At 34.4% G+C, this 13,611-nt stretch overlaps 1 protein-coding gene across 2 annotated transcripts in view; it reads left to right on the top strand.

The window, feature by feature from the left end:
- The first annotated feature begins 5,277 nt into the window (after positions 1-5,277).
- The window catches only part of LOC138691913 (gastrula zinc finger protein XlCGF57.1-like), a 59,422-nt gene continuing 51,088 nt past the window's right edge, over positions 5,278-13,611 (top strand). For both annotated transcript variants that reach the window (XM_069814534.1, XM_069814533.1), the window contains exon 1: positions 5,278-5,696. The gene's annotated coding sequence lies outside the window, so the exon portion shown is untranslated. The remainder of the gene's footprint in view (positions 5,697-13,611) is intronic.

Here is a 13,611-nt window from a genome sequence, read left to right as displayed (position 1 = left end):
CCACTCCTCTCTCGCCAGTTCTGTATCTCTAGTCTAAGAGCATATAAAGGGGATTTTTCTCTTTCTCTGTAAGTAGATCTTTAGCGTATGGTCGAATATCAGGACTTCTCTTCTTGATTCTGAAGTTTTTACTCTGCTGTCTTTGCTCCATTTTAGATTTGAAGTAGTTAGCTTCATTATTTTTCGAGGCTGTATTGGAACATTTCCTGCAAATGAACATTGAGTCACTGACAAAACATTAGACTTCATTGGAACCATGGATGAAGATACCATAGCAGGAGTAGAGCATTAGTATTAGTAGGAGTAACTTAGTATATATTCCAAAAGTTCTTGTAATTGCAGATACAGCAGAAGTGTCTGAATGATACCCAGCGTCAAACTCTAGGGGAGCTCGAGAGCGAAGTATTCTAGCTGGAAGGTGATCAACTTTGTCTTGAGCTTCACTATACGAGAGGTCTAAATCCTGATCTGTTTCAGCTTCCTTCTCCTCGAATGGAGGACCGATTGCTATGTTATTCACCGTGCTTTCTTTGTCTTCTGCAATAGCCAGAATTTTGTGAACTGTTAAAGATTTTACCTTTATTTTTCTTGGAATTTTGTGAAATCCTAAAATAAACATAAATGTTATTCCAATTACTTCATAATGAGTGTATAAAATCTCTATACTTACAGTTTTATATATAGCCTACCTATGAAACGATAATGCAATAACAGATGAAAATCAGACATATTAGTTCCAGATATTACGTAAATAAAAATGTACTACAGCACGGAATCGAACTACGAACTAGCCAATAGTGAAGGAAAGAATTGCTATAAAAAAATTATATTATGTCATTGTTCGTTTCCAGCGTTAGCAATGGTAAAATTTGAAAGAATTTGTAAAATGGATAAACAAACAATCGTAAGTGCCCACTGGCAACTAAAGTTGCCACACAAATTCAAACCACTCTAATGAATTTGCGATAAATTGTACATTAAAAATTTGGTTAATATAATAAAATTGCACATATTCTTAATAGATTTATGTAATTTAAATTGTTGTGCAGCAATTGTTAGATATAATTATACTTACATTATTGAAGGAATGTTTTGCAGTCGAGACACTTTTGTGTGCACTCCTCATTTTTTTCTGTACTAACGACGTAACGAACGAATGAACTAAACCTCAACACGAACTAGTGGAGGATATTCTAATCTTTATACCAATTATTGTGAATAAAGAAAAAAAATTGAAATCAATCATTCAATAAAGCATTATTGCCTTGGCAACTTTAGTTGCCACTGGGATATAATGGGTTAAGAATGACTATTTTTTTCACCGTTTCTGTCTGTTATGGCTCTGTCTCAGTCTTACACATTCTGAATACATCTCTTCACCAGGACTATTTGTACCTTTGTAATATATACTAATAAAAAATCTGTAGCCGAAATTTTTCTGGTAATTTTCGATTTTCGAAAAATAATTGGTCCTAACATATATAATAAACCACCCTGAAACCGAAAATCGCTTTTTTGATATTTTTGTTTGTATGTCTGTCTGTCTGTCTGTATGTTTGTTTGTTACCTTTTCACACGATAATGGGTGAATGGATTTCGATGAAAATTGGAATATAAATAATGTTCGTTGTAACTTAGATTTTAGGCTGTATGGCATTCAAAATACATTATTTAAAAGGGGGGGTTATAAGGGGACCTGAATTAAATAAATCGAAATATCTCGCTTATTATTGATTTTTGTGAAAAATGTTACATATCAAAAGTTTCTTTAAAAATAATTTGCAATAACTTTTATTCCTTAAAAAATTTTGATAGGACTGATATTTAATGAGATAAGAGAGTTTTTAAATTAAAATAACTGCCATCTAAGGCCGTATAATGAAATAAAAAATAAATGACTTCGTCTATAAGGGGCCTTGGACAGCAACAATCGAAAGCTATGAAAGATAGCCTACAGAGAATGTTTCTGTGTTTGTATGAAGTAATCTTCTTCTTATTTGGTATTACAGCCCAGGTGGGCCTTAACCTTCTCTATGGCTCTCTTCCATCCTTCTCTATCCATCGCCAACTCCCTCCAATTCCTTATTCCTAATCTATTCACATCCACTCGTACACAGTTCCACCATCTTGTTCTCGGTCTTCCTCTTAATCTGGTTCCATCTGGGTTGTTATTGAAGACAATCTTCACTTTCCTTGTTGTTTCCATCCTTGTGACGTGTCCCAACCATCTCAGTCTTTGACATCTTATGTGCGCCTCCAAATCCGATTCCTTGTACAGTTCTTATATCTCATTATTATATCTGGCTCTCCATCCATCCACTGTTTCAATTGCTCCGAATATCCTTCTTAAGATTTTCCTCTCAAATACTGCTAGTTGTTTGCATGTATTTTTATTCAGAACCCATGTTTCTGTACCATATGTTATAATGGGTCTTATTACTTACTTACTTACAAATGGCTTTTAAGGAACCCGAAGGTTCATTGCCGCCCTCACATAAGCCCGCCATCGGTCCCTATCCTGAGCAAGATTAAGCCAGTCTCTATCATCATACCCCACCTCCCTCAAATCCATTTTAATATTATCCTCCCATCTACGTCTCGGCCTCCCTAAAGGTCTTTTTCCCTCCGGTCTCCCAACTAACACTCTATATGCATTTCTGGATTCGCCCATACGTGCTACATGCCCTGCCCATCTCAAACGTCTGGATTTCAAGTTCCTAATTATGTCAGGTGAAGAATACAATGCGTGCAGTTCTGTGTTGTGTAACTTTCTCCATTCTCCTGTAACTTCATCCCGCTTAGCCCCAAATATTTTCCTAAGCACCTTATTCTCAAACACCCTTAACCTATGTTCCTCTCTCAGAGTGAGAGTCCAAGTTTCACAGCCATATAGAAGAACCGGTAATATAACTGTTTTATAAATTCTAACTTTCAGATTTTTGGACAGCAGACTGGATGATAAGAGCTTCTCAACCGAATAATAACACGCATTTCCCATATTTATTCTGCGTTTAATTTCCTCCAGAGTGTCATTTATATTTGTTACTGTTGCTCCAAGATATTTGAATTTTTTCACCTCTTCGAAGGATAAATCTCCAATTTTTATATTTCCATTTCGTACAATATTCCCGTCGCGAGACATAATCATATACTTTGTCTTTTCGGGATTTACTTCCAAACCGATCGCTTTACTTGCTTCAAGTAAAATTTCCGTGTTTTCCCTAACCGTTTGTGTATTTTCTCCTAACATATTCACGTCATCTGCATAGACAAGAAGCTGATGTAGCCCGTTCAATTCCAAACCCTGCCTGTTATCCTGAACTTTCCTAATGGCATATTCTAAAGCGAAGTTAAAAAGTAAAGGTGATAGTGCATCTCCCTGCTTTAGCCCGCAGTGAATTGGAAAAGCATCAGATAGAAACTGACCTATACGGACTCTGCTGTATGTTTCACTGAGACACATTTTAATTAATCGAACTAGTTTCTTGGGAATACCAAATTCAATAAGAATATCATATAATACTTCCCTCTTAACCGAGTCATATGCCTTTTTGAAATCTATGAATAACTGATGTACTGTACCCTTATACTCCCATTTTTTCTCCATTATAATGGGTCTTATTAGGGTTTTGTAAATCTTGATTTTGATTTTTCTAGATATTATTTTATTTTTAACAATTGGTAAAAGTGAATAATATGCCCTGTTAGCCAGATTTATTCTTCTTTGTACCTCATTCCTTAGGTCATTATTTGCTGTCAATATTGATCCGAGATATGTAAATACTTTTACTTTTTCAAACTTGTATGTTCCCATTTTAACTTCCTTCACTTGATCATTTTGTCTTTTGGTGACTGACATAAATTTAGATTTCTTTATATTTATTTTAAATCCCAGCTGTATGAAGTAATATCGGAAGCTAAATTAACCTATTTGTATAATTAATTATTATTTCACCATTGGAATGTGTAGTTTCTTTAGATGGACATAATGCTATAATGTTATTACAGTAACTTCTGATATAATATAATATAAGTTATTTGAAGGGTTCAGAACCATAGCGAGCCAAACGCCATTTACTGAATACGTAGAAAACAAAGGTTAAAATTAAGTTGTTTCCATAATTCAGTGGAAACCTATAACAAGTAAAATAAAGTATACACATTAAATCTAAATGATGTCAATGTTCATTAAATTATGGTTGCAAGTAATAAAAATTAGAAACATGTTAAAGGAATTGTCATTGCACCAATGAGTGGTCTCTGAACCAAAATGATCGCATTTTAATTATTTGGATGCAATTTAAATTAAGTAACACATTAAACGATTTATCCTTGTACCAAACACGAATGTTCCCTGGATCAAATGTTCTATTTTAATTATGTAATTACTTTATATTTATTTCTAACGGGTGCAGCGGAGCGCACGGGTACGGCAAATATATATGAAACCATTCATTAATAATTTCGTACCGCGTTTACTTGAAGTAATAATTTGTACATCCCTTGCGACTTGTTAATTTCAAGATATTAATGAACATTACCAGCAATAATTTTATATGGTTACTGTGGAAACCATGTTAATAATGTATTGGATTATTAATTTGATAAACAGTGAATGCATAAAAGAAATGGTCATTTGGAAAAGTGGTCAGTTGGAAAGTTGTTTTCGGAAAAATGGGTGCAAACTCTTGTATGGATGGTATTTTGGCTATTCTCAGAATAAAGATATGCTTCTGCTTAATATAATATGGTTCTTCTACTATTGCGGCAATATTACACATTACCTGTGAAGCCAGGGGATTGAAAGGATGCTAATCAACAGGAGGCGAGAGAAAGCGAACACAAGTTTGCAGGAATTATGGAGAAAATATAAACTCCATTAATTTTAATGATAATGTATACATAATAATGATTAATGTATACATAATAATGATGCTTCAATAAGAGACTTTTGAAAGAGAGGTGTAACCAACACAATCATTTCTTTCTCTTCGTGTCAAGATAATGCAGCCAGGTAACAGAAGAAAAGTGTTCAGTAGTTTTCTCCTGTTAAAGCCCCGTAATTATGCGAAATACATTTCTGTGGTACATTTATTGGAAGAATATTGGGATATGGCAATCATTCTTTTAATTTTAGTTTTTATTATAAGTAATTTAGTACATGTTTTACTTTACAATACTGTTTCTACACCAACAGGTTTTCCTCTAGATCCAAAGCCAATTGACGTAGCCCTCTTATACCGTAGCATTTAATATAAATGATTACAAAAGATCAAGAGGGCTGTGAGTAAGGCCGAACGTAGCCGGCTGACTTTTTCTAGCTATTTGCGGATTTTGTGCAAGTTCTGTAGTTGACTGTAGCCTTTACGTAGCAGTTTCATATTTTACATATTTTGTGACCTTTTTTAATTTAAATTGATTGCTAACTTACGTAATTTCGTTATTGTTGTCCACTTCTGACTTATGTGTGCGTGTTAATTTAGGAAATTATTAGATGTAGCGATCGGCTTCGTTTGAAAAAGGAACGTGCTGTAGTGAGTTAACAAAATAAGTGTTGAAGTTCTCTTTTGTGAACTTCGCAACATATTTAAAGTGTTATACTGATTAATTACCTCAACAATTTACATCTGATTGAAGAAGCCCGTGTGTGAATTTACAGCACTGCTTCCGGTAACATGGAGACTGCAGTGATACTGGTATGTAGGTGAATAATTTATTATTATAGACTTAAATAGTTATATTATGAGTAGAAAGTATAATTATTACAAGTAACATAGAATTATGCCGATATGACAGACTATATTTCATATAAGGATATGTTGAAGAATTGTATTTCATTACATTGACAGCGGTGACTATCGTTATAGTGCCTATTATGTCCAATTATGTTTTATTGCCCGTGATTGAGGTTATGGCTGTTATGGCCTACATATATACTCAGGCAATAAGTTACATCTCACTTGACGATATGTGTCAGAGGAAGAACGATTGTTGCATTATCCCCAGGCTTACTTGCCTCATGAATGCTACATTATTAGTATTTCAGTGTATTTTCGAGTTCACGTGATATTCCAGTGTCAAAAGAAGACACTTTCTGCTTATAGATTCATTGAGATCAATTCCATTTAGTATAATATGGACGGAAAACTGATCACTATTATGTGTAGGCCTATTTGTTTACTCCGGTTCCATCAACGTTAAGTAAACTACATAATTTGCATTAAACCAATTTGCTTGAAAACTGTCTTAGATGTCTTTATAAAGTGGCCATGTTGTTTACTTGAGGTAATCTCACTTGATCATCTGCAAGTGAGATTCAATGTAGCGGACGGGAAAAAAATAGAATTAACGCGTGACGGATTTTCTGGCGGAAATTACTATTTACATCGTCCTTTGACTTTTTTAGCTGCTGTCATTTGTAATTGTTTAATTTTTGGGGGAGCGTAAGCCAACAAAGCACATCAACTGCAGAACTAGAGGCAGATGTTGTGGATGAATTATTATTATTTTAATCAAGATTGTTCAAGAAGTTGTGTTAATATTTGCTTTCATTTGTATATAGATATGCTGAGTGGGTCTTACTTTTTTTTTTTTTTTTTTTAATTTTGACGGATTTCGAGGTGATAGAGTGACGGGGATACAATTTATGTGTTGGCAACACTGGTGAAATTACGTGCTGATAACTTGTTTGTAGTTGAGGTTAAATCTTTATATTAAAGTTCCGCTAGAAACAGTAATGCGTCTCAAATTGATCCGTTTAATATTGCACATTCTTTGTTGTCGTTTTGCGATTTCTCAGACAGAGGAAACTGGAATAAAATGAAGCGAGGAAACTTTCGTGACGGATTAATCCAGGGAGTTGTTTGTGGGTGATCGAACTCCCTTCTAATCAGGGGCGGCTCATCCATAAGAGCTGCGGAGCTGCAGCACTCCCTGCTTAGACAGGAAAATAAAAATAATATTTATTTTAACTTGTAGAAGAATTGTTACAGCTTTTATTGGTAAATTGCTTTATATTTCATCTAGCCGTGTATATGTAATATTATCTTATCCATAATCTTTTTGCGCGTCGACTGTACTGGAATTGACACTGCATTCAAAGTCGTCCTGGGATCTGCAGGGTGGTCAGCTCATAGAGAGTGTGTCTTGATGGTCAGGGGGTAGAGAGGTGAAGGGAAGCAGAGGGAAACTGCATCCATATTTCGCTGCAGTGGCTTGCAGAGCCAGGCGACAAGGGAAGATCTTTCCTCCACTCGCACAACGCTATTGTAATGCTACATCAAATGGATTCTCTATTCCCTTGAAACTGAATGACAACATTTTTATTTTCTTTTCACATACTTATTGTTGTAGAATCTTATCGAGTTAATATAACGAAATTAATATTCTCTTTTGCCTTATTATTACGTATATATCCAGCCTCCAGCAGAACCTAATATTTGCGTTAACTCAAAATGATTGCGCGAGTAGAATCCTTTTGATATAGCATGTAAAATACGGAAGAGACTTCTTTTCCAGTTTTAGAACATTGTTGACTATCAGTATATGTGAGTGTTGCTTCGGTGTGACGTCTTAGTACCGTAGCTTAACTAGTGCAAATGTGCAAGCATGAGTATGTGTGAATTACAGAATATTAATTTTATTTTTCTCAACTTTCCGGAGAAGATTGATGTAATTAAGTGAAATTAAAGGGTTGTCCGTTACCGACTTAAATCTTACTCTAGCTTCATCCAGCCGAAATAGTGCATTTATGTTAGGAAGTATAACAATGAAATTTACACTAAGCATTTGTGGTTACGTGGATGTGAACAAAAAAATTCAGTATTTTGTTTTCTTTGCCTCCTCTTCGGTGGTGATGCTGCATAAACTAGGAGTGGTGTGACAGATTTAGGACATTTGGTCCTGAAAATTAAAAAGCACGAATCTTCGCAATCTCACCTGAAAAATGTTGTTTCATTGGTTATGTTAAGAAAAACTAATATTGCTGCGCAATTAAGTGAAGCGAACAGAGCAAACTTTCAAGAAGTGAGAAAAAAATCGTAAAATTATTTAAAAAAATATTAATTGTATCAAATTTATGGCCAATATGAACTTCCCCTTAGGGGACATGATGAAAGAACGATTCGAAGAACTCTGGTGCTTTCGTGCGCTGCTACAGTTCGTGAGTAATCTAAACGAGCCTCTCAAAAATCATTTGGAACATGCCACTGTTTAAAGGTAATTCTAAAGCAATTGAGAATGAACTGGTAGATTGCATGTTGAGTGTCTGCGGATCTGAATTTCAGACTGAAATCGATGGTATTAGTTTTTCTTTAGCGATTATGGCAAATGATGCCACAGACATCTCCCAACTAATTCAGGAAGTTTTGGTTTTTCGATATGTAGTGCATTTATTTTTGTCCTATACTTATTAGTAATGATATCATGAAGTGAAATTTGTATGTACCAAAATCTACTGCAGCTCCCCCAATCCACAAGTTCACCAGCCGCCACTGCTTCTCTAATTACTTGACATTGCAATAATCAGTTCATTATTTTGTATACTGCCGTTTTATTAATTTCTAACAATTAAATAGACAGACTCCGTACTGTGTGTTGCAAAGATGTATTATAAAGCGACAATGTGAGAATAATGATTCAAGGGGTTAGGTACAGCTGACAGCAGTAAAATTTTGGAAATATTCAACTTTTTTTTCCTGCATTACTCTATCTTGTACAATAATAAAAGTTATAAGTGTAAACCACTCTCCTTCTGCTATATGAAAAAAAGTATTTTTATTATTTAAAAAATTTTTTTTTTCTCAAAATTCAAAATTCTGGCAGTTCACTGTGTACTGATGAAACGTTTCCATCGTAAATAAAAAACTATGCTACATTGTGATGAAATTTTTTGTGTGTATTTATGCATGTCATATCTACATTATGATGCAAAATTACTTCTCTGTCTTAGATAGATTGTTTGATAAAAATAAATAAATTAAAAAAATTGTCAAATGTCTGTATTTTCTATTAACACAAAATAAAAAAAAAATATATTATTTATTAAGGAATGCAATTTAAAGAGCATGATATTATAAACATGAGTTTCAGCAATAAAATAAAAGAGAGAGAGAGAATATGAAAAAGTTAGCAACTTTATGAGTTATGAGGGAAACGCTTCATCAGTGCACAGTGAAGTGCCACAATTTTAAATTTTGAAAAAGATATGTATAAATAATTTTTTTTATTTTAAAAATATTTTTTTTTTCGTATAGCAGGACAGTGTTTTACACATACCAATGTTCATTATTGTACAAGATACAGTGATGGAGGAAAACAAAAGTTGAATATTTCCAAAAATTTTATTTCTCTAAGCTGTCCTAACCCCTTAAATGTCTCTTTCATTCTGTAGACAGTCAATTTATTATTAATTTCTGTTTCAAGTTTAGATACGTGTACCAATCACAGTTGCGAGCTGATAAGTTTTTACAGTTTAGTACATTGTTGCGACAAGTGTAAAATACTTGCGTCACCAGTAATACTGGCGATAAAAGCAAGACAATAAATGAAAATAACAAGGCTGCAGTCTTCCGTAATTTTTACGGTTAATGATAACAAGGTGATTGACAATTCTTCTACATATTAAATATTTTATAAACTACATATTTATGATGTGGTGTACCAGAAATGTTGTTCTAGCCAAGTTGTAAGATCTCGCCTGCTGTATGTATCATAGAAGACTCGGAATACCTGATATATGTCACAACTATCTATAATTTGTAGATGCACATACTCTTTCCTTATGTTTTCAAGGTTTGTTTGTTTGTTACTATTATTATTATTATTATTAATTTGTTAAAAACATGTTTCTTTTCACTTCATATTTACAGGATTTAAAGCTCACTTAGTTTACGCTAAGTGGCTTATACTTAATAGATAATGATGTGTTTTGTTACAAGCTGTGTTTCTGCACTTTTCATAGATCTTTATACTTGGCCTAACTGTATTTACACCCTCATGCTAGATTATATGTTATGTTTTATTTTACGACGCTCGCAACTGCAGAGGTTATATCAGCGTCGCCGGATGTGCCCGAATTTTGTCCCGCAGGAGTTCTTTTACATGCCAGTAAATCTACTGACATGAGCCTGTCGAATTTAAGCACACACTTGATTATATGTCGGCATTTTCCTTTGTTTACATTTATATTTTTTGCATAGTTTAAATTCATAATTTGTTTTCTGTAGTTATATTTATTTAAAATTATATTTGAAAAAGTTATAACTAATAATTCACAAGAAAAGTATTGTTGTGGTGACTGGCAGGTTGAAACCAAAAGTGGCTGAAATATTTATAGAAGAGCACGACAGATAATTGCATGGGATTAAAATGTGTATGATATCCTGGACCTTTCACATTGGAGGTGAAACACCATAACTCGGCAAAACATTGCCAATAGGGATATCTTATGAGAAGTTTCACCGTTAGATGGCAGGAGCGTTCCATGCGGCACAGGGCTATATTAAGACATATGCTACAGTCCATTATGTTCTCTCGCTTGGTGGTTTTTTGTGTTTGTCAAAATTATATTTATATTATTTTGTATAACCTAGTATAATTTAATATAATTCAGTATTTTCTTGCCTCATAATCTAATTTTATTTGCAATCAATAATAGCGTAAACTTATAAAATACTGAGCAATTCCCCTTAAAAGATTGATGGGGAAATCTCCAGTATGCAGAATATAGATACGAGTAAATTGAATGTTCATGAACTTAAACGAGAACTTTGAGAACGAGGTGCACGAATAAAAAAAGAGAAGGATCTTTGTCGAAGGTGAATATTGCCTCTTTAACCATAAGTATTCTAAGTAGGTACCGTACGCGATAAACGGGATATGCAGACACCAATGTCTTTTTTTTTATGGGGAAGGGACTGTGGGGCTTGAATTCCTCGTACTTTTTTTCTGTAATTGCAGAAAGAACAAATGCACTTTTTAATGGGGTGATGCAATATGATCGCAGTAGTATCACTATTATTCGTGCGTTTTGTAGGTTAAGGACATGCAGTTTTGAATACTATGTATGATGATTTTGAAAATTTAAAGTTAAACCATGGTGTCAATAAGTTATACAGACTATATTATTTATAGGCCTATATATTTTTTTTCACTACGGATCGTCCTAGATAATAATCATCTCAGTTCATCGAGAGTTTACTGTAGGCTAAGTACGGTATCGTTCCATTGTGAAATGTAGTCGTAAACTTCGGGGATTCGGGGATTGGCATACAATCTAAGCTGACATAGCTCGCTGTCGACGTTGTATATGTCTTTAATAAAATTTTTTGCTTTCCCCTCTTCCAAAATGAAACTGTAGTCAGCAATTCCTTATTTTAAGTAGTTGTTCACACCTGTGGAGTAACGGTCAGCGCGTCTGGCCGCGAAACCAGGTGTCCCGGGTTCGAATCCCGGTCGGGACAAGTTGCCTGGTTAAGGTTTTTTCCGGGGTTTTCCCTCAACCCAATTCGAGCAAATGCTGGGTAACTTTCGGTGCTGGACCCCGGACTCATTTCACCGGCATTATCACCTTCATTTCATTCAGACGCTAAATAACATAGATGTTAATACAGCGTCGTGAAAACACCCAATAAAATAAAAAAATTAAGTAGTTCTTTTTGTTTAATAGGCGCTATATAATTAGTTATATTTTTTAATGCTGAAAGCATATATTCAGAATATTTCGGGACCTGATTGAAGACTCAAAGCTTTCCCTGGTTTTTACATATAGGAACACAACAAAAATTTGGCATTTTGTGTTATTTTTAACAGTATTTAATATACTAACGGTCTTACTAATAAACCGTGTATAGTTTTTATACGAGACTTATGCAGCGTTGAGACAGAAAACGTTACTAATAAACCATGAATAAGCTATGGACGTATAAACACGCTGTAACTATACAATGGGAATTGCTTTGCAGTAGTTATATACACGAAACTCCTTGTTTAAGCCTTGTATATAGATAGAAAATGGCCGCCCCTCTAACAGCTGTTCGTATCGACTGTCATTTTGTGATGATGGTTGCCTTGTAACCACAGAAGAACACACCAAAGAGCACAGAATAATTAGAATAACATTGCTGTTGCTTGTACTGTTTGACCAAAATATGGTGTGGTAATCGATCAGAGCCAGTTGTACTATCGATTCTTAACACAGCACACTAGAGGGCTCTAGAGCTTAGTGTGACAATATGCAATAGAGAATCTCAGGTATTCTATTACCTTTCATAATGAAGTAATGACGAAACTATGACGTAGCTGTATAACAGTTGTACTGCTATACACGACGTATGTAGTGATTATTAGTAAGGAATTTACACACGACTTATAAACGAGCTACTTATCATATGAGTACAAGACAGTTAAACGTCTGTATATAGAATTTTTATTAGTCAGACCGTAATACACTACGCAAATCCTCAATGTCTATATACTGTAAAACAAATGCACACGCAAAGCGCATCCCTCAAAGTACACGCGCGCTATCTGGTGGTGCTAGTTCAGGATATCCCTATTTACCAGTTACATACCATATTAGTTAATTAATTGGAATTGGCTACTGCGAAAGTACGTCGTTATTACATTACTGAATTATTTATTTTTGGTACAAGTAATATTTCTTTATGTATTTATTTATTCGCCCTAAGTTATTTTAAGTCTTTGTATGTAAGTACTTATCCGTTATTCTGAAGCTCAAATAAAATAAATTTCGGATTCCGTAATATATTAAGTACATCAAAACTTAAAATGTTGATTATATCCTCTTATCTTCGTATAAATTAATGTCGAAAATGTACACGTGACAACGATATCAAAGCACTATAATGTCAAACCTTGTGCTGTATTTCGCCTCCGCTCAGCGTTGCCAAATGTACACATGCTCCGGCTTGTAACTGAAGATGTCCTTAGACTCTTAAGTTCACAAGCCTTGCCTGTGTGCCAGGTTGGGGTATATTTAAGGGGAGGGGATAGTGAAGAGATACCAAAGAATTTGAAAACTTTGAAAAACATTCATGATTATAATAATCCTTTGATGTCTGAAGAAATTTATATTCAGTACTGTATATCTCTAAGTGATTTTTATAACCTTTATGAAGTCCATTTTTAAATAGTCGGCGCTGTAGTGAGTGTAGGTTAGTGTGACAATATCGTGATGTGACAAAAATTATGTTTGTGTGACTGACTCCAGCTCTAAACATTTTTAGGTATATAAACGAAGTACAGTATCTCTGCCGTAAGCAACAATCTCTACGATGGTCGTAGACAAGTGTGCTAACATTGCTTTCTAGATACTATACACTGAAGTCAACGGGGCCGTGCCACATTCTTCAGTAACTAAGAAGCTGTACACAGGTTGCTGTTTACGTACTATTCTTGTGTGCTTATATCTGGAGGGATGTTATGAGCAAGGTATGAACTGTATTGTTAAGCTAGATCAGATCGACTTTTTTTATTTTATTTTTTTGCATATTACGTTGTTTGAGTAGGGTTCTAATGTAATACATAATATTTATATGCGTGCTTGCGAGCCTTTGCCCGTTCTTGGCATTGTCTTCATATACATGTTGG

Source organism: Periplaneta americana, chromosome 16 (assembly GCF_040183065.1).
Source record: "Periplaneta americana isolate PAMFEO1 chromosome 16, P.americana_PAMFEO1_priV1, whole genome shotgun sequence".
NCBI lineage: Eukaryota > Metazoa > Arthropoda > Insecta > Blattodea > Blattidae > Periplaneta > Periplaneta americana.
This window is presented reverse-complemented; position numbering and strand designations above follow the sequence as displayed.